At 38.9% G+C, this 21,036-nt stretch overlaps 1 long non-coding RNA gene across 1 annotated transcript; it reads left to right on the top strand.

Annotated features, from left to right (window-relative positions):
- Nucleotides 1-2,155: 2,155 nt before the first annotated feature.
- On the top strand, nt 2,156-19,254 carry LOC122696773. The gene is made up of 3 exons (XR_006341855.1): nt 2,156-2,296; nt 6,419-6,423; nt 19,214-19,254. It is a non-coding gene; the product is annotated as an uncharacterized LOC122696773 (long non-coding RNA).
- Nucleotides 19,255-21,036: the final 1,782 nt, after the last annotated feature.

The following is a 21,036-nucleotide window of genomic DNA, read 5'->3' as shown; positions in this document are numbered from 1 at the left end:
GCACCACAATAAAATATTTAGACAGTTTAACAAGCACACAATTATAGAAAAGTCATTCTTTTTTTTTTTTTTTTACTATTTTTATTTTCCATTTTATTCAACTTGTGTGTTCAGTCGCTAAGTTGTGTCTGACTCTTTTGCAACCCTATGGACTGTAGCCTGCCAGGCTCCTCTGTCAGTGGAATTTCCCAGGCAAAAATACTGGAGTGGGTTGCCATTTCCTTCTCTGGGGGATCTTCCTGACCCAGGGACTGAACCAGTCGTGTCTGACTCTTTGCGACCCCATGGACTATATAGTCCATGGAATTCTCCAGGCCAGAATACTGGAGTGGGTAGTCTTTCCCTTCTCCAGGGGATCTTCCCAACCCAAGGATCGAACCCAGGTCTCCCGCATTGCAGGTGGATTCTTTACCAGCTGAGCCACGAGGGAAGCCCAAGAGTACTGGAGTAAGCAGCCTACTCCTCCAGTGGATCTTCCCGACCCAGGAATTGAACTGGGGTCTCCTGCAGTGCAGATGGATTCTTTACCAACTGAGGTATCAGGGAAGCTGCCTGCATTGGCAGGCAGTTTCTTTACCACTGAGCCGCCAGGGAAGCCCAGAAAAGTCATTCTTTTAAAATCTTTCTTTAATTGCTTTCACTGTTATTTTTCAAGAAATTATGGTGCATATCCTTTTCCTGTTGTATTGTAAAATGTTTTTATTAATGCCACCATCACAATCTAAACAAAGAGTGAAAAAGTATTTTAAAACCCAACTAAGTATGGACAGCACCTTTTAAATCATCTCTTTCTTACCAATTTCCTTCAAATTTTTGGCCAATACATGAAATATGGAGTTTTCAGCTTGAAAACTATCTGAAAGCTTCCAAGGAATCAAAATGGAAACTTGCATTAGGTCATATTTTCAACTTTTGAAGCCATCTGATGCTTTTATGGGGCCCATCCTTTCAGTAAATGCATATTAAGGGTCTATTGTTTGCAGTGCTTTATATGGGTATAAAGGTAAATCAGAGAAGGAAATTAATTGGAAAGATTTTACTGTCTTGGCAAAGGAAGTGAAATAGGATGAGAAGAGTTTGTGATTTGGGCAATGAAACTACGTTAAGGGGTATTTTATTTTCTAATGTAAAGCCTTAAATAACTTATCACATCCTATCTAGAGTTTAGAATCCCTAGTTTTGACAAATTTTGCTTTTCTTTCTATGAGTTTTGCTTTATTTTAATATATAGACATCATGATTAGTGTTAGTACATGAAATGATGTGTGTGTGCATGTGTGTGGGTTCAGTTCAGTCGCTCAATTGTGTCCGACTTGTTGCGACCCCATGGACTGCAGCACGTCAAGCCTACCTCTCCATCACCAACCCCCGGAGTTCACTCAAACTCATGTCTATCGAGTCAGTGATACCATCCAACCATCTCATCCTCTGTCGTCCCCTTCTCCTCCCGCCTTTAATCTTTCCCAGCATCAAGGGTCTTTTCCAATGAGTCAGCTCTTCCCATCAGGTGGCCAAAGTATTGGAGTTTCAGCTTCAGCATCAGTCCTTCCAATGAATATTCAGGACTGATTTCCTTCAGGATGGACTGGTTGGATCTCCTTGCAGTCCAAGGGACTCTCAAGCGTCTTCTCCAACACCACATTTCAAAAGCATCAGTTCTTTGGCATTCAGCTTTATAGTCCAACTCTCACATCCATACATGACTACTGAAAAAACCATAGTTCTGATTAGACTGACTTTTGTTGGCAAAGTAATCTCTCTGCTTTTTCATATGCTGTCTAGGTTGGTCATAGTTTTTCTTCCAAGGAACAAGCGTCTTTTAATTTCATGGCTGCAGTCACCATCTGCAGTGATTTTGGAGCACAAGAAAAAGTCTGTCACTGTTTCCATTGTTTCCCCATCTATTTGCCATAAAGTATGTGCATAGGTGGGGGTCTATTTGTTCCCTTTCAGGCTGTATGATCCCTGAGCTTTCATTTATTGATAGGAAGAACTGTTCCATATTCTGCCAGCGGTGACTGTGTCCCATGAAGTCTCAGCCTGAGCACCCCAGGTCTTGATTTACACAGTCACTAGCAGAAGCCTGGGCTTCCCTGGTGGCCAGAAGCCTGGGCTTCCCTGGTGCCTGCAATGCAGGAAACCCAGGTTTAATCCCTAGGTCGGGAAGATCCTCTGGAGAAGGAAATGACTACCCACTCCAGTATTCTTGCCTGGAGAATCCCATGGACAGAGGAGCGTGGTGGGCTACCGTCCATGGGGTTGTAAAGAGTCAAGCACAACTGAACTACTAACACTAGTGGAAGCCTATCTTCAAGGTCACATCTCTTATCATCATCATAACCTTTGATACTTGGCCCAAGGAAAGCAAAGAGCTTTGGACTGTGAACTGAAGAGGAGCCTAGTCCTGGCCTGGACACTGGTGTACTCACTACCTGGTCTTTTGATCTCCCTGGGCCTCAGAATCCAGGATCAGTATTCTGTGACTCAGCGTTCCTGCCTGTTGAATGACAGCTCATGGAGAGAGCTAGGTCAGGCAGCAACTAGGCAGTTACTTGGTGATGCTAAAAAGTTCCAGGACTTAACAGCTTTACCAGCTTTTCTGATTTTCAGAAATCTTGGGTTCAAGTCTGACCTTGGTTTATTCATAACCTGGTTTCTTGGCACAACAGCTCTTTTTTAAAAAAAAATTATTTATTTTAATTAGAGGCTAATTACAATATTGTGGTGGTTTTTGCCATACATCGACATGAATCAGTCACAGGTATACATGTGTCCCTCCATCCTGAACCCCCCTCCCCACCCCATCCCTCTGGGTTGTCCCAGAGCACCAGCTTTGGGTGCCCTGCTACATGCATCAAACTTGCACTGGTCATCTATTTTAAATGTGGTAATATACATGTTTTAATGCTATTCTCGCAAATCATCCTACCCTCTCCTTCTCCCACATAGTACAAAAGTCTGTTCTTTACACCTGTGTCTCTTTTGCTGCATGGCATACAGGTTTGTTGTTACCTCTTTCTAAATTCTGTATGTATGTTAATATACTGAATTGGTGTTTCTCTTTCTGACTTACTTCACTCTGTGTAATAGACTCCAGTTTCATCCACCTCAATAGAACTGACTCGAATGCATTCTTTTTAGAGCTGAGTAATATTCTGTTGTGTATATATACCACAACTTCCTTAACCATTCATCTGCCAATGGACATCTAGGTTGCTTCCAGGTCCTATTTGGGATAACAGCTCTTTGCAATCAACAGCTCTTTTTCATCATTGGCCTTGATGTTATTTTTGAAAATACTTTTAATTTCAGCTCCAGTCATGAGGACAGTAGTAGAAAATGAGGAATACAATTTTAGATGTGATGATGTGGCTGCAAAGCGACCTATTACCCAAAGGATTCCAAGAATAACAAAAATGAATTTGACTGCAAAGAGAGGCCTCCAAAATCATATTTGATATAAAGAGAACCAACATATCAGCTCTAGCCTTTTGAAATTAGGGTGTTTCAGAAATATTCTCCAAACATTACTTGGTGAATTTATTGTTTTCAGTCATCATTTTTTTCTTCAATAGTAGAAGGGAGTCACTACTTTTGGAATGACTATTATATCAATATATTTCTAGTACCACACACTTACATTTGAGAATGAACCCAGTTGTTCCAGTGAAACAGTCCCATGACAGACACTTGGAAGGAATTAGCAATTTTTTGGTGTAACTTGGCAGAAAGACTCAAAAACTGATTGACCACCAATAAATTTGCCCTTTATTCTGCATTTATTTTCTTTTGGCTAATTAGATTGTACCTGTTTTGACAACTAACAATAATAATGTTTTAACTGCTATTGTGAGCTCTTCTACTCTTAAAATCTCTTCACGGTGACTGAGGTATGGCTTCCTTTTCCCTAGTAACTTCCTATTAGTAAGTAATAGTTGCCACCTGTTGAGACCTTCTCATGTCCCATGCCCTAAGCTAAGTACAGTAATTAGTTGAGCTCACTTAAACTTAAGATTCTGCAACTCCAATGCAGAATTTAATTCTTGTTCAGGGAACTGAGATCCCACGTGCCACATGGTGTGGCCATTAAAAACAAAAATCAAAAAAACCTAAATGTCCGTGAGATACCTACTATTGGTCATCAGTGCTTCAGTTCAGTCAGTTGCTCAGTCATGTCCAGACTCATTAGCACCTGGGTTATGATAAGGATGGCTAACGTTTACTAGGTGCTTTTTTGTGCCAGGCAAAGTTCTAAGTGTATGTGTTATAGGTGTTATCCCATGTATTGTAGCAGCCACTGGACGATCTGGAGATGAGCAGAAATCAAAGCAGGATTCCTTCACCCTTTGGGAATATGTATTTAATTGAGAAGCAGTGCATAAGAGTCTGAAACCCACTTATATATGGAAATGTCTGAAAAGAGAAAAGGATAGAAGGGAAAGCTAGTACTAGTCACACATGATTTTAATCAGAAAGGATTTCTAGGAGAAGGTGAATATGCAGCTAAAACTTAGGGGAAGCAGAGGAGAAGGAAAAACACGAAGAGGAGGAATGGGTGCCCAGGAATTTTGAAAATATAAAGATAGCCCCTTTCAACAGCAACTGAGAAATCCTGTGAAAGATACTGGAATATGCCCTTGGTTGATGGATCGTTTTCCATGGTTATATCTGAAGGTGGATCTCTAAAGCTAATGAAGTGATTCAAGATGAGTCTAATTCAACTTGATCCTCGTGACCTTGGGACCTGAGGTCTTTGTGTGTAAGCTAGACAGAAGGCAGTCTGAGCTGCGAGGGGTTCCAGCAGACGGACTGTGCCTTTCTCAGATGCAGAAATAGACGTCCACACCTCTACAGTGCATTCAATAGTTTATTTTTCCATCTAGCTAGCAATCTCATTCACTGAGATGAAAAAAGGGGAAAAAATTATCTATTTTCCCAGGTGACCAGAAATGTGCATAGGATGCTGGCTAATAGGCTCACTTATGTAGTCAAATATTTTTGTTCAAAGGTGTATCTCACTCAAACATTCTATATTTGGGCTGATTTTTAAAAAGCAGTAATAATACCACCTTTGTTTTAATAATGCTACTTCATTACATTAAAATAATACTGAATATTTTAGAGACACTATAACAAAATCCTAAAGCCTAAGTATGAAATTTCATTATGTGGTTTATTTAAAATATGTTTTAAAAGAATCATTTTGGTTAAAAAATATCATCTATTAATTTACCATAATATTCTGGTGGGGGGCTACCTGTAGTTGAACTATCACAAGAAAGGCCCAGTTTTCATCTTTGTTACTTAAGGAAATCAGGATTGGCCAGGTTCAAGGATGCTCCTGGGACTATGCAGGGACTTGTGTCATTACGGAGTAGATTGTTCTGTTTGCAAAGCAAATCTGGCTCTATTTTTACTTACTGGTTTATGTTTGTTTTCACCTCTTTGATTTTTTTCCAGTGGTTCTCATTTGCCTCTTCCCTGGATCATTACTTTTGTAATCTTCAAAAGCAAGTTGTTATGTCTTTGACATTTCCTATCTACAAGATTTGAAGCTAGGAATAAATTATATTAAAGTCATATTTTAAAAGTTTTTGTATAAAGAGGACTTGTAATTAAAATCAGACATTTCAGATTAATCCCTGATACAAAATGGAACAAATAAAATGAATGAAATATGGTGAAGGAAGATAAGTAGCAAAAACTGATAAAGGAAATGTTTCTTTTTGTTAACTGTGGCTTAGGGTTCATGAGGAATGAAACTTCATATGGCTCTGCAAATTTGAATTTTGACATAATTTGTTGTTAGACAATGGGGAAAATATAGCTTTCATTTCCTATGCAAATAATAGCAATGTTATACTTTAAGCATTCATGGGAAAAGATAGATTCATTCAAACAAATATTTTAAAATCTCTCTTTTTTTTTTTTTTGCATCTTTTAATACAAGTGAAGGGCTTCCCCAATGGCTCAGAGGGTAAAGAATGCACCTGCAATGCAGGAGACATAGGAGCTGCAGGTTGGTTCCCTGGATCAGGAAGATCCAGGGAGGAGGAAATGGCAATCCACTCTTAGTATTCTTGCTTGGAAGATCCCATGGACAGAGGAGCTTGGCAGGCTACAGTCCAAAAGGTTGCAAAAAGTCAGACATGACTGAGTGATTAAGTACAAGATACAAATGAAAATGTCTATACCAACTTCGAGGAACTGGACAAAAACATAACACAATAAGCAACATTCTTTTTTTCAAATTCTGAAACATAGGACAGAAACTAAATATTCCCTTCAATTTTCCAGGTTATGGGTCTACATATTTACATACAAAGAAATAGTGAGAACATAACTGGTTAGGTACAAGGGATGGAGGAGATGGTGGGAGCCTTGAAACCTATATGTGATTACAAGTGGAAAAAAAAAGTCTTTGTAGCACTCACCCTTTTCTTGCAAACTCTCTAGATTGTGAAGTAAATAAGATGGTAAAACTCAGTCCTTGTGATTTAATGTCACCTGATTCATCCTGCAATTGTGACAGATAGGGAAGGGTAGAATGCAAGTGGAGACATTTTGCTTGAATGTTTTGGCTCAGACAGTAAAGAATCTGCCTGCAATGCAGGAGACCCAGGTTTGGTCCCTGGGTCGGGAAGATCCAGGAGTAGGAAATGGCGACCTGCTCCAGGATTTTTGTCTGGAAAATCCCATGGACAGAGGAGCCTGGAGGGCTACAGTCCATGGGGTCGCAAAGAGTCAGACACGACTGAATGACTAAGCAAGCATAGAACAGAAATTACATGTTATCACTGCATCCTTAGAAGGTCACTGACATCAGCCTGTGCCATGATCGGTGCTATCAACGTTGAATGACTGGCTTAAATGGTGTCTGCCATGCCTCCACTGTAAAGTTATTTTTTCTTTTATCAGGAAGGAACACTGCATTCATGCAACTTGAGAGATAAATGACAAAATAACTGCTCATGTAATGAAAGAGGGAGAAACTGTTCCATGTTAAAGGAGATTAAAGGGATAAGACAACTGAATGTAGTGCATGATATGATATTTTCTTTCACTTTAAAAGACGTTATTGGTATTATTGGTGAAATCTAAATAAGATTGTAGATTATAAATAGTATCTTAGCAATATTAAGTTCCTGATTTTGAAAGTTGTGTTGTGGCTTTGTAAGCAAATACCTTTACCTACTAATACATAAAATGGATAGCTAATAAAATCTTACTGTATAGTACAGGTAACACTACTTAATACTCTGTAATGGCCTATAACGGAAAAGAATTTTAAGAAAAAAGTGGATTGTGTCTGTGTATAACTGATTCATTTTGCTATATGGCAAAAACAAATACAATGTTGTAAATTTACTATACTCCATTAAAAATTTAAATGATCTTAAAAATTAAGAAAATTAAATTTTTTTTTGAAAAGAAAAAAAAGAAAACTTAATGAAAAAAGAGAATACCATCACACTTAGGAAACACGCTGAAGTTTTCCAGGATAAAGCAACATTACGTCTGCTGTTTGTTCTCAAATGGCTATATGAAAAACAAATGAACTAGATGGTTAGTATTTGGAGAATCTGGTGAAGTGTATATTAACATACACAGCAATCAATAAGGCAGAAGAAAAGCCCAGTTTTGGCAGCTGGTCCTTGTTTTGATTTCTTATCTAACCCTGGGAAAAATACTTGGGCATCTTATTTTTTTAACTACTGTAACCATCAATCTTACTATTTTTCACCTTGGTCTGTTCTCATTTGTAAAGACTTTATATTCACTTTCTTACTTTACAACCTCAAGTGAGTTCAGTTTTGCTAGGAGTAAACTTTGCTGAGAGGCTGTCTTTTCCAGCCTCTGAAGGTCATATATGTATATGACCAGTGAACTAAACATGCAGTGAAATTTCAGGATGGATGCTCAAAGAAAGATTAGGCTGGAAGAGTACATTTAGTCTTTTCTGTCTTCCTTATTTCTCTTGCCTGCTATGTGGGTATGGTGGCAGTCATATTAGACCATGAATTGAATCTTAAAAATGGAAACCAGGGCTTGGATGGTGGATTTGAAGGATAGAAGGAGCTTGGGCCATTGATGACTGGTGTCACCACACGAACCCTGGGCCTCTTACCTCTGGATTCCTTTTATCTAAGAGAGAAGTAATTTTTATCTTACTTAAGGCTTTGGTATTTCAGATTTTCTGTTAAATCTTTTCCTAATTGACCATGTTACTGTGAGATTCTCAATAAGATAGTTTCTCTAGGCACTTACTTTTTAAAGATATCAAACCTAAGTTAATCATGTATTTTCCTAGTCTTTCAAGTTTGGCAGGCCTTATGGAATGAGTACATGGCTGAAGACCAAGCTATTCTTTAGGTTTATTTATCGAGGGAGGATGAGTCAAGACTTATGCTTCACCTTTGGTTCTTCCCAAAGAGCTGCAGGCGGAGGACCCAGAAGTATAGTGATTTCGCTTTTCTTCTTGTGCACAGGAGATGCATATATTTCTCCTCTCCTCCCAGACTTCAGAAGTTCACTAGGTCTGGAAAGAGAAGGCTTCTGATTCCTGGGAAAGGCTGACAATGTCAGAACATGCCTATTCTTGAGGGAAACTTACAGTAGACTCAGTATGTAGATCAGACCCTCCTAAGACAGCACTATCGCCATCTCCCCTTCATGCTTGAGATTTCCACTGTATTATATCAAACCCTCTGTCTGGACTGTAAGACTTCCAAAATGTTTCTCCATGCCCTTTATCGGGTTGTTTCTCTCAGTCCTTATCAACCAGCTTCCATAATCATACATCAATTACATCATTCCAATTCCCATATCTGACTTTTGTTACTCTCTGCCGAATTTCAACATTATTTAAGAATCAATCCAAGTTTCACCTTCTCCTTGAATCATCCCCCAATAGTTAGCGCTCTTTGATATCTCCAGCTGCACACAGCAGCACACAGGTTAGTAATGGATTATTATATGTCTCATGGCGTGGCTATCTCCTTGCACAAGATTAACATCTGCTTGAGGGTAGACAATACAGCTTATCCCTTAGTGAGTCCCATAATTGCCTCTTCTCTTCTTTAGTGTACATGACTTTCTGTATCCTTGCTGTTTTTGTGTTTTTTTTTTTAATTTTTAAGTCATTTTTTTTGTTTGTTTGTTTTTGTTTTTAATTTGGCTGCACCACACAGTTTGTGAGATCTTAGCTCCCCAACCAAAGACTCAACCCATGTGCCCTGAGGTAGAAGTGCAGAGTCTTAGCCACTGGACCAAAAAGGAATTCCCTCCTTGCTGTTTTCAATTTCAAAACACTCAAATGAGGTGGATAAAAGGTATTTTAAAAAAATAATTATTTAATAGGAAGAAAAGCTGTAAGGCTAAGAAAAGTGAAATGGTTAATGGAAAGTAAATTGGACAATAAACATTAGAACCCAAATCTCGTTTCCTAGATCTTCCTCATCCATTAGGTAGCACAAGTTAGAATATACGCTCCATGAAGGCAGGAACATGTTTGTTTTATTTGCTGATATATCCCCAGTGCCTAGAAGAGTGTCTAGAACACAGTAGGTCATCAGTAAACATTTACTGATTAACTGATGGGAGCTTTTGAGCCTAGATAATCATTTGCTTTTTATTTAAAGACCACAGACAAAGAAGTGTTGGTCAGAATGTGGAGGAAAGGGAACTCTCCTGCACTAATGGATATTACACTTGATCTTAGCCAAAAGGCCGAGAAGTGATCTCCTGCACTAATGGTAGGAATAAAAATTGGGGCAGCCACTATGGAAAACAGTATGGAGTTTCCTTCAAAAATTAAAAATAGAACTACCATATGATTTGGCAATGCCACTTCTGGGTATTACCTGAAGAAACTAAAAACACTACTTTTAAAATATATATGCACCCTTGTGTTTATTACGGCATTATTTATAATTGGCAAGATATGAAAGCAATCAATAGGTGCTTATCAATAGATGAATGGACAAAGAAGATGTAATATATATATGCATATATATATGTACAATAGAATCTTATTCAGCCATAAAAAAGAATGAAATCTTGCCATTTGTGACAACATGGATGGACCTGAGGGTGTTACGAAACAAGGCAGATGGAGAAAGACAAATACTGTGTGATTTCACTTTAATGTGGAATCTAAAAAACAAAACAAATAAACAAAACAGAAACAGACCTATAGATACAGAGAAGAAAAATGGGTAGCTGCCAGAGAGCAGGGGATGTGGGGCAGAGAACACAAGGTGAAGGGGATTAAGAGGCACAAACTTTCAGGTACATAAGTCATGGGGATACAATGTACATGATAGGGAATACAGTCAATAATAGTGTAAGAGCTTTAAATGGTGACAGATGGTAACTTACGGTGGTAAACATCTCTCATAACATATATAAATATCAAATCACTATGTTGTACACCTGAAACTAATACAACATTTGTACTTGAATTTAAAAAAAGACCATAGACATATAAGCTATTTTCCCATATCTTTAAGAAAGTGTCAGAAGTTAAGTGTATTTTAAGGCAGGAAGCAAATAAAAATACAAGGTATATTTCCATCAAATAAACATAAATATATGAAACACCTATTTTTCTTATGTTCTTCATTAGCTGATAAAATGAGTCTTCAAAATCCAGGTTAGTAAAATTGCTATATTTTTGTATTTGTAAAACAAAGAATATTTTTAAGACATTAAAAAAGATCATTTGTTTAAAATAAAAAAAGGAGAGGTAATTTATTTTGAGAAGAGAAGAATTCTTAAATGTGACTTTATTGCCATATAAATTTGTATTATATTTACAAGGGTAGTGATTTAGAGTATTGTTTTAAAAATAGAGATAACCACATGCAGCTGGAATGTACTGATTAGTACCATGGAAACTAACCTGAAGTTAAGTGGAAATTCCCTCAAATTTTCCAGCTTAGAGTCATAAAAGCCTGTTTCACCAGGGGGTTTATGAATGAACCATATAATTTTGTGGTTCACAAGTAAGGTGTATTCATGATACCCTCCCATCTGTTACTTACTTATGCAGGTTGGAGTTGCAGACAAGTCTTTCAAGGAAAGACTTGAAGGACAACATTTTGATCCCGAGGAGGAAATGCTTCACCTGGTTAAGGCAATCAAGACATGCAAACATTCTTACAGGGGAGGACATTATAAAATGGTTAACAGAATGATCTGGGCTGAAGACATGCCTGCTGAAAGGAAACGAAAGGTATCTATCCTGAAACCAGCGGACCAGCAGGGAGGTCACCTCACTGCCGAAGAGGCTCTGAGAGTCAAGAATGACAGCCTAACACCTCTCTACTGTGGTCCCTGGATATTATGTTGCTTCTAAATAATGACTGCTGAGAATGAATGGATTTTCACTTGTCCTTTCCATTTTGGACACATGGATTCTTCTAATAGATAGCAAGAAGGTTGGTCTGGATCTGTGGAAGTCATGGGATTGCCCTACTAGTTTAGAGGTAAATAGTTTAGAGGTGAGCACTGGAGGTTAAAAAACAAACAAACAAACAAAAAAAAAACTCACCTTCATAGCTGTTCTGGTTGTGAACATCAATTCAGTTAGGTCAGAGAAGGGGAAACTATCCTAAGACTCTAACCAACCTGGTTATGGATAAAAGAGGGGAAAGGAGCTGGAGAAGCAATGATACATGTAAAGAGAAGGGTATTTCTCTCTCCCCTCAAGGCTCTACAGGGGCTGCAGTTTCTCTCAGCTGGTCACCTGTTTATGGGTCTCCACCCTCAAAATGGAGGGTCTAAGAAAGGTGGTTTTTCTTTTTTTTTAATAACAAGCTGCTTTATACACTTCAGTTAAAAAAAGTTTAAAAAACAAGAAGCAAGATCTCCATTATAACACAAATTTGCAGCAGTTCTATTTTTCTGAGCTCAAACTATAGTTCCAACAGTGGTTTTGGATTTTTTTTTTGTTTTTAATCTCTTTATTTTAATTGGAGGCTAATTACTTTACATTGGTTTTCTTCTAATGCTGCGTTCTGCAGGAAGATTCTGCAGTGAACTCAATGAGTGACCCATTGCTTTTAGAAACTGGAATAATGTCAAGTAGTCCATAAGGACCAAGTCATTAAAGGACAAAATACCAGCAACAGTTTTTTCAGCACCTGCTAGGTGCCAGGACTTGTGCTTTGCACTCTGTATGCACTGTCCCCCATTCTCCCCTAAATTCAGCAAGTTGAGTTTCTTTACTTTCATTTTATAAATGAGAAAAATGCAATGCAGGGAAGAGATTTCATAACTTACTAACTCCATGACTGAAGTCAGTGAAAGTTACTTAATACTTTCTGTGCCTTAGTTTCTTCATGGGTAAAATTGGCACCTCTCTCCCGGGTCTCTTAAACATGGTATATACTATGCAAGTATTTGCTTTAACAGATATTCAGTGCTTTGTTAGAACTGAGATAAAATTCCAAGTTTATCTGAGTCTGAAACCTATGCATGTTCCTAGCATGATGATGAGAATAACATTCTTGAGTCAGTGTTTCTGTCCAAACATGACCCCAGTGAGTCACGGAGGCATCATTCAGAAGTGAGTGTCAGCAGTACCTGGCAAGGGAGGATACAAGTATGTTCCTAAACTATAACAGCTTAAATTTTAAAGCCATTTTATTTCCATGTTTCTGGAAACTTTGAGTTAAACCTATGGTTCTAATAAAACTATGACATTAAATATGACATCTGTTTTTAAGAAAATTCAAGCACACACAGTTTGTCACCCTCAGGGAACTTTGAATATTGGAGTAAAAACATAGATGGGTAAGCTAAGACACAAAGCAATGCAACTATTTATCAAATGTGTTAAGGGCTCTCATGGAATACATATAGAATACAGAAATGAAATAAATTATAATGTTGTGATAAAACCTTCTTTATCTATCCAGTTATTCTTTTCTTACTTGACAACAATTTTCCAGTTTCTAGCCTAAATCTTTTCCCTATGCGGAGCATCTTCAGTTTATCGATTATCTGTACATGGGTTAGGACATCTCCTCTCACATTCCCTCCTTGTCAAATGCCTGCCGTCTAAAAAGTGTTATCCTAGTTTTATCTTTCAAGTTTGTAGAAGTTTGATTTGAAACTGAAAATAGATCTAACACAGTTGCAGAATATAATCAATCTTATCTCTGAATAATTACCTATACACTTATCAATTATCTATCATCTCTATCATCTATCCATCTATTTATCTATGTATCCACCCATCTATTCATCTCTCATCTGTCTATGTCTATATCCGTCATCTGTTTTAGATGATATATTGGCTGACAGATGATAACTAACCTGGATTAGTTGACCGAGAGAGCAGCCATTTCCTTTTTAGTTGATGGGTGATAACTCCATCTTCCAGCAGAGGGCAGTAGAATACGGTCTCTTGCTTATCAACGCCTTCGGAGCTACTGCTAATATTTGGGAAAGGCAGTATTCATTTGGAGAGAGAGTAATGTGAAAGTTTTAGGTGAAAAAACCTAGAGGAAAAGTAGGGGTTACATTAATTCTTGTCATAAGAATGAAAAATTATTTTTATTGTAACTTCTTCCTTCTTCAGGGAATTGGTAAATGATGCATGACTCAAAAACCTTCGTTACCACAAAACCCTGTACTTTTCCTGTATCTTTGTGAATTATCTCCTATATTTGAATAATATTTCATCCATTTTGTTCCCTTGTGAAACGGGTTGCAGGGCATATAACTATAACGCCTATGTGTGTGTGTGTGTCTTCAGTCGCTCAGTCATGTCCAACTCTGTGGCCCCATGGACTGTAACCTGCCAGTCTCCTCTGCAAGGAATTTTCCAAGCAAAAAGCGTCCCCTGCATTTGCAGGCAGATTCCTTACCACTAGCGGCACCTGGGAAACCCCCGTAACACCTGGTTACTAGTTTATTTAGTAAGGTAAATCTGTGCTTTATAGTTATTAAAATCATTAGTAGTCAGAGAAACCTGTGCCCTTAATTATTAGTAGTAAGTAGTAGTAAAAATCACTCAGTCATGTCCAACTCTGCGACTCCATGGACTGTAGCCCACCAGGCTCCTCTGTCTATGGAATTCTCCAGGCAAGAATACTGGAGTGGGTAGCCTTTCCTTTCTCCAGGGGATCTTCCCAGCCCAAGGACGGAATTCAAGTCTCCCGTATTGCAGGCAGATTCTTTACCATCTGAGCCACCAGGGAAGCCCATTTTATTCAAGAAACATGTAAAATAACTTCAAAAATATTTTACAGACAGAGATCCTCTTCCAGAACCCCACGTCTATAGATGATTTTATCCCAAACCTTGTTTATTCAGGCCACTCCAGTGTGTGAGGATATATAGGAAGTTTCCTCAGTCCTTTGATCTCACTGCCTGTTTGATCATATTTTTATTCCCTGTTACCCACAGGTACGCATCTCCACCATTTGCAAATATCCCTCCTTCCACTTGCAGTGATCACTGTCAGTGCCAGTTTTCCATTAAGAAGACAAAGTACAGGAAGTAAGAAAATGGAAATATTCCCTGAGGTCACAATTCCTTGAGGTCTGCTGATGCTGGAGAAATTTAGCTGTTTGCTAGTCATGATGAAGGTGAAACTAGAATTTGGGGAAACAGCATGAAGGAAAGAAGGATGGGCCATCAGAGGAGAGATGGGAAAGTTTGCTGAGCAAAGTCACAAAGTTTTTGTAGCTGTTCTTTCAAAGATTTAAAGTCTGTGTCACCTCAAATACTCTATTCTTATTTTTAGGACTAAGAGGCTGAATTATATTACATGTATGGTTTATTCCAATTCCAAATTCTCTAAATAGCTCCTCTTACCTGTTTGTCTGGTTGGTTTGGTGCAACATCTTTGATAACTTTTCCTGCTGCCCCAGGTGCTGTAGGAATAATATAGATAAAATCCCTGCCCACTCATGGACTTAATAGTTCAGTAGAGCTCACAGTGAATAGATAAACCCAATCAAGAATTATAGGATTGCCCCTTTTATTTAGCCTTTCTTTATGTAATTGACTGACTTGTACTGATGACCTATTCTGTGTAAGGTATCCCACTCCCATGGACACATGAAATAAATCACTTGACAAATAAATAAGATACTCCCAGAGAGTGGCAAGTGCTATGAAAAATGTAATTAGAGATTCTGTGTGTGAGTTAGTCACTCAGTCATTACTCTTTGAGACCCCATGGACTCTCAGACTCTTTGTGACTATGTGGACTGTAGCCCACCAGGCTCTTCTGTTCATGGAATTCTTCTGGCAAGAATACTGAGTAAGTAGCTATTCTCTTCTCCAGGGGATTTTTTGCGACCCAGAGATCAAACTGGTGTTTCCTGCACTGCGGACAGATCCTTACCATCTGAGCCACCAGGGAAACTCAATCAGAGATTACTATACTACAAATATGGAGTGAGTTCGGAGAAGCTTCTGCTCTGATCATATCTAGTATCATATGCTAGTAGGTAGTAGTTTTGGTGGTGCTAAGGGACATCACAGAATGCTTCCCAAAGGATGTGGTATGTAAACAAAGAACCAAAGGATTCACAGGTGTGAGAGGTAAAAGGGAAGGTGCCGAGTGAAGAGCATTCCAGCATGTGCAGGATCTAGATGGGATGACTTGCCCTTTCAGATTGTTGAAAACGTTTGGATACTTCCCAGGATCTCTGATTAAATTTGGTGGCTGGCAAAATTGGAAAGGCTGACAGAGCAAAAGAATTGAAGGTCCCTCTGCTTTGTTAAGGTGTTTGGGCTTTGTCACAAGAGTACTTGGAAACAATTCATTTCAATAGAATTGCTTAATGTTTTAAGAAATATTTTCTAGATATGCTTTGATATTGGATGCCGTTTTCAAGTTTGTGAATTCTTTGCATATGGTCCTTTTGTAAGGGTCCTGTATTAAATGTGTGTTTTCCAAAGAATACTTTTAATTTCATTCATTTATTCATTAATATTTAAGTGAAGTGAACACTTCCATCAGTGAAAGTGAAAGTCACTCAGTTGTGTTTGACTCTTTGTGACCCCATGGACTATACAGTCCATGGAATTCTTTAGGCCAGAATACTGGAGTGGGTAGCCTTTCCCTTCTCCAGGGTATCTTCCCAACCCAGGGGTCGAACCCAGATCTCCCGCATTGCAGGTGGATTCTTTACCAGCTGAGCCACAAGGGAAGCCCAAGAATACTGGAGTGGGTTGCTTATCCCTTCTCCAGCGGATCTTCCTGACCCAGGAATCAAACCGGAGTCTCCTGCATTGCAGGCGGATTCTTTACCAACTGAGCTATCAGGGACAAAACATTAAATTTTCCCACACATGGAAGCTCATTTAAAGGAATAAATTAGAAAAAATTTACTCAGGGAACTGTTGTCAAGAACTATGTAGGGTCTGAGATTTTACTATACTCGCAAGACCCTGGCTTGATTTCATACAAGCTGGCAGAAAATATAAGAATCCTGGGTCAGAGACAAAGGACTTTATTAGGAGCCAGAACATAAGCATTTGTGCCCATTCCCACAAGATAATGTGGAGCGGGTCGGGTAATACCTATACATGCAGTGAGTTGTGTTATAAGAGAGGAAACCTGAGCTTCCTGAACACAGATCTTTTATAAAAGACAGTAAACAGAATGACTATCTCTTGCTCCAGAGAGAGACACTACACTATATTATTATTTATACAATACAAACAACCTTGAAGAGCTAGTTCAGACCAGAATACTCAGTGCAAAAGATAGAAGCACAGGCGATCCATGGAGAACAGTCCTCCAACAGCTGTGTCTCTGTTCTAGTCAACTTAAAGCATGGGCCACGGTATTATTCCATGGCCAAAATAAGACCGAAGTGCATCTGTTGCTTTTTTTAGTAACAGTATATCTGGATCTATCCTTAGTGGGTCTGCACAGGTGAGTTTTGTGACTTGCTGACCTCCATACATTAGATCTACAGACTTTAGTCCTGCCTACAGACATGTTCTGAGAGGCTGGGAGGTTTGGGGTTTTAGATCCTCCCTTTTGTGACTGTTGGAAATTTGTTACACCTTTTAGCAAACTTCAAAGCTGCTTTTCCTGTTTACATGGCATTTACATGCTTATGTATAAAGATAAGAACAAGGTAAAATAAAATATACTGAAAAATAAATTAATTAGTAAAATTGTCATAGAGAATACATTGGTGGTTGCCAGGGGAAGAGGAGTGGGAGAGGGATGGACTGGGAGTTTGGGATTAGAAGATGCAAAGTGGTGTGTCTTGGCTTCCCAGGTGGCACTAGTGGTAAAGAATCTGCCTGCCAATGCAGGAGATTCAGGAGACGTGGGTTCCATCCCGGGATGGGGAAGATCTTCTGGAGTGGGAAATGGCAACCCACTCAAGTATTCTTGCTTGGAAAATTCCATGACACAGGAGCCTGGCGGGCCATAGTCTATGGGTTCACAAAAGAGTTGGATGTGACTGAGGATACAAACACACACAAACTGCTCTGTGTGTGTGTGTGTGTGTGTATGTATATATATTTAATGGGTAAACCACAAGGTCCTACTGCATAGCATAAGGAACTATATTCAGTATCCTGTGATAAAGCAGAATGGAAAATAATATGAAAAGATATATATATATATAAAACTGAGTTACTTTTCTGTATGACAGCACTTAATGCAACATTGTAAACCAACTGTACTTCAATTTAAAAAAATCAACACATTGTAAATCAACTATACTCCTATAAAATTTTCAAAACAATAAATAAAATAAAAATTTAAAAATTGTCAATGTGGTAGCTCTTAAAAAGTTGTCATGGAGAATTTTTTGGCCAAATTTTTAATAGATATTTAAGAGTGGGCATCCTTTTTGATGGCTACCTTACTCTGTCAGTGCTTCTAAGTGATTTTCAATCATATAAATAATATTTTAATTGTTACCTTTAATTCTAGAACTCTAGTTACTTTAAAGTTTAATGTTATAGTATTTTCATACAACATATATTTAGTTTCTTATGCAGTAATTATTGTAAATTTTAAAAATGAGAAATGCTATTCTTGTCAAACATACAAAACATCCATTTTGGGGAGCTGCAGGGATAAAAGTATTTTAAAATACTAAAGGAGACAGGACCAGTGTCTTACTTGGTTAAGCACAGAATTTTTTTTGGCAAAAGCCTCACACTTGAAAGATTCACTTTGTAAAACCATTGATCAATCCAATGGAACATTCAACTTCACAAACTGATTTTACCCCAAGTCCCTCTCCTCTTTTTTTGGATGAACTATTGTATGCTAAATCTAGATGACACTTACCTATTTAAATAGGAGTAGCTTTTTCCTATTTTTCCTCTAAAGAAGGTAGGGTGGGCATTTTTAGATGAATGTCATCAATATTTCTATTTCTTGATATCACAGAGTTAATGTAAATTCGTGTGCCCAACACACAGTGAGGACAAAGAAACTGAAAGCAGAGAAAGGTTTGTTGCAGAGCCATGCAAGGAGACACGTGACTCCTGCCCTAAAAAGCCTGGAACTCCCCAAGGGTTTTGGCAAAGCATTTTTAAAAGTCAGGTGAGGGAGCAGGTTTCATAGGGTACTTTACTAGATTGTGCAAAACTCTCTGATTGGCTAATGGTGCATCACAGAGGTTATCATTGTCAGTCCCTGGCTCCAGCAGACCTGGGGCTATGTACTCATGGTGATCAAGTAGTTAACATCTTCCAGTTGGTGGGTGTTCACATCTGCAAAACAACTCAGGAAATTTGCATCAAATACTATAATCTAGGTACTTCAAGGATTAGTCAAGGAGTACATCAGGGCTGTATATTGTCACCCCGCTTATTTAACTTATATGCAGAGTACATCATGCAAAATGCCAGGCTGGATGAGGCACAAGCTGGAATAAAGATTACCAGGAGAAATATCAATAACCTCAAATATGCAGATGACACCACCCTTATGGCAGAAAGTGAAGAAGAACTAAAGAGCCTCTTAATGAAAGCGAAAAAGGAGAGTGAAAAAATTGGCTTAAAACTCAACATTCAGAAAACTAAGATCATGGCATCTGGCCCCATCACTTCATGGCAAATAGATGGGGAAATAATGGAAACAGTGAGATACTTTATTTGGGGTGGGGGGGCAAATCACTGCAGATAGTAACTGCAGCCATGAAATTAAAAGATGCTTGCTCCTTGGAAGAAAAGCTATGACAAACCTAGACAGCATATTAAAAAGCAGAGACATTACTTTGCCAACAAAAGTCAGTCTAGTCAAAGCTATGGTTTTTCCAGTAGTCATGTATGGATGTGAGAACTGAACTATAAAGAAAGTTGAGTGCTGAAGAATAGATGCTTTTGAACTGTGGTGTTGGAGAAGACTCTTGAGAGTCCCTTGGACTGCAAGGAGATCCAACCAGTCCATCCTAAAGGAAATCAGTCCTGAATATTCATTGGAAGGACTGATCCTGAAGCTGAAACTCCAATATTTTGGCCACCTGATACGAAGAGCTGACTCATTGGAAAAGACCCTGATGATGGGAAAGATTGAAGGCGGGAGGAGAAGGGGATGACAGAGGATGAGATGGTTGGATGGCATCACCAACTCAATGGACATGAGCTTGAGCAAGCTCTGGAAGATGGTGATGGACAGGGAAGCCTGGTGTGCTGCAGTCCATGGGGTCACAAAGAGTCAGACACAACTCAGTGAATGAACTGAACTGAGGTACTTCAGTGATGAGCTAAAGCAGAGGATATGGGGGAAGGCCTATCCCGCCCCATAGGGTCCTGCCTGGTTACAACAGGAATATTTATAGTTTTAAAAACTAAGAAGATGTGAGCTGGAGTTTCTTAGGTCAGGCTCTGTATTTAGAGAGCCATCTCATTCATCTCATTGGGTTTCCCTGGTGGTAAAAAATCTGCCTGCAATGCAGGAGACCTGGGTTCGATCTCTAGATTGGGAAGATGCCCTGGAGAAGTAACTGTCAACCCACTACAGTATTCTTGCCTGGAGAATCCCATGGACAGGGGAGCCTGATGGTCTTCAGTCCATGGAGTCACAAAGAGTCAGACACAACTGAGCGACTAACGTTCATCCAACAGTGTTAAACTTCATGGGAAACCTGTATTCTTAGGAAACAGCAGTGTTTGAGAAATCCTCCCTCTCTTCTGCTTTCAGGAAATGCCTTACTGCCAAGAAACACTCTTCCCCATGTGACTTTGATAAGACACAGGTGTCCCCTCACTGACCTTTGGCCATGCCAGACACACACCCTCCACATTCTCATTGCTTTTCTCATAAATGATGGGTTGAACAGTTTGTACCCACTGACTAATCTGAACAAAATACCTGAACTTGACCAAAGTGAAGTTGGTTCCTTCCCCCAAACTCTTGAACTTTGGGTTACGCTCAATCTGAGCCAGTGTACAAGCCCGTCTTAACCACCCTTCCAAGAGTCAGCTGACCCAAAGAAGGGGCATTCCTGGATGAACTGTCTGATCACTCCACGTCCTCCCCCACCCCAGATTCCTTCTAGCCTTCTTTACTCACCATCTCTTATTAAAGTCCTTTTCTGCTGGCCCATTGAAATCCTGCAGATCTTCCAACTGGGGTGTCTCCCTACTGTAAGAGGCCTCCCTTCCCAACCTGTGATGATCTCTTTGAATGAAGTTTCTCCTTAACTAAGTCCAAATCAGTTTTTATTTAACACAGGTTTAGTCTCCAATACTGTTCTTTTCACCTCTCTTTGAGGACATTGTCAACCTTGTTTACATAGAAAATTAAGTTCAATTCACAGACATGTTCAAAACATTCAAAACACTTGACTGTGGATGGTTGGATGTTAACTAGGACTACCATGGTGCTCGTTTCACAATATGTACAAAATCCAGTCATCAGGATGTACACACAAAACTAATAAAATGTTGTCAATTATATCTCAGTTAAAAGCAAAACAAACAAAAATACACTTGACTGTGGTTTCCACAAATGCTTGGAATACATCTAAAACGTCAAGTTCACATGAATTTCTTGGGGGTCCAGTGGTTAGAACTCCATGCTTT

Source organism: Cervus elaphus, chromosome 7, assembly GCF_910594005.1.
Source record: "Cervus elaphus chromosome 7, mCerEla1.1, whole genome shotgun sequence".
NCBI lineage: Eukaryota > Metazoa > Chordata > Mammalia > Artiodactyla > Cervidae > Cervus > Cervus elaphus.
This window is presented reverse-complemented; position numbering and strand designations above follow the sequence as displayed.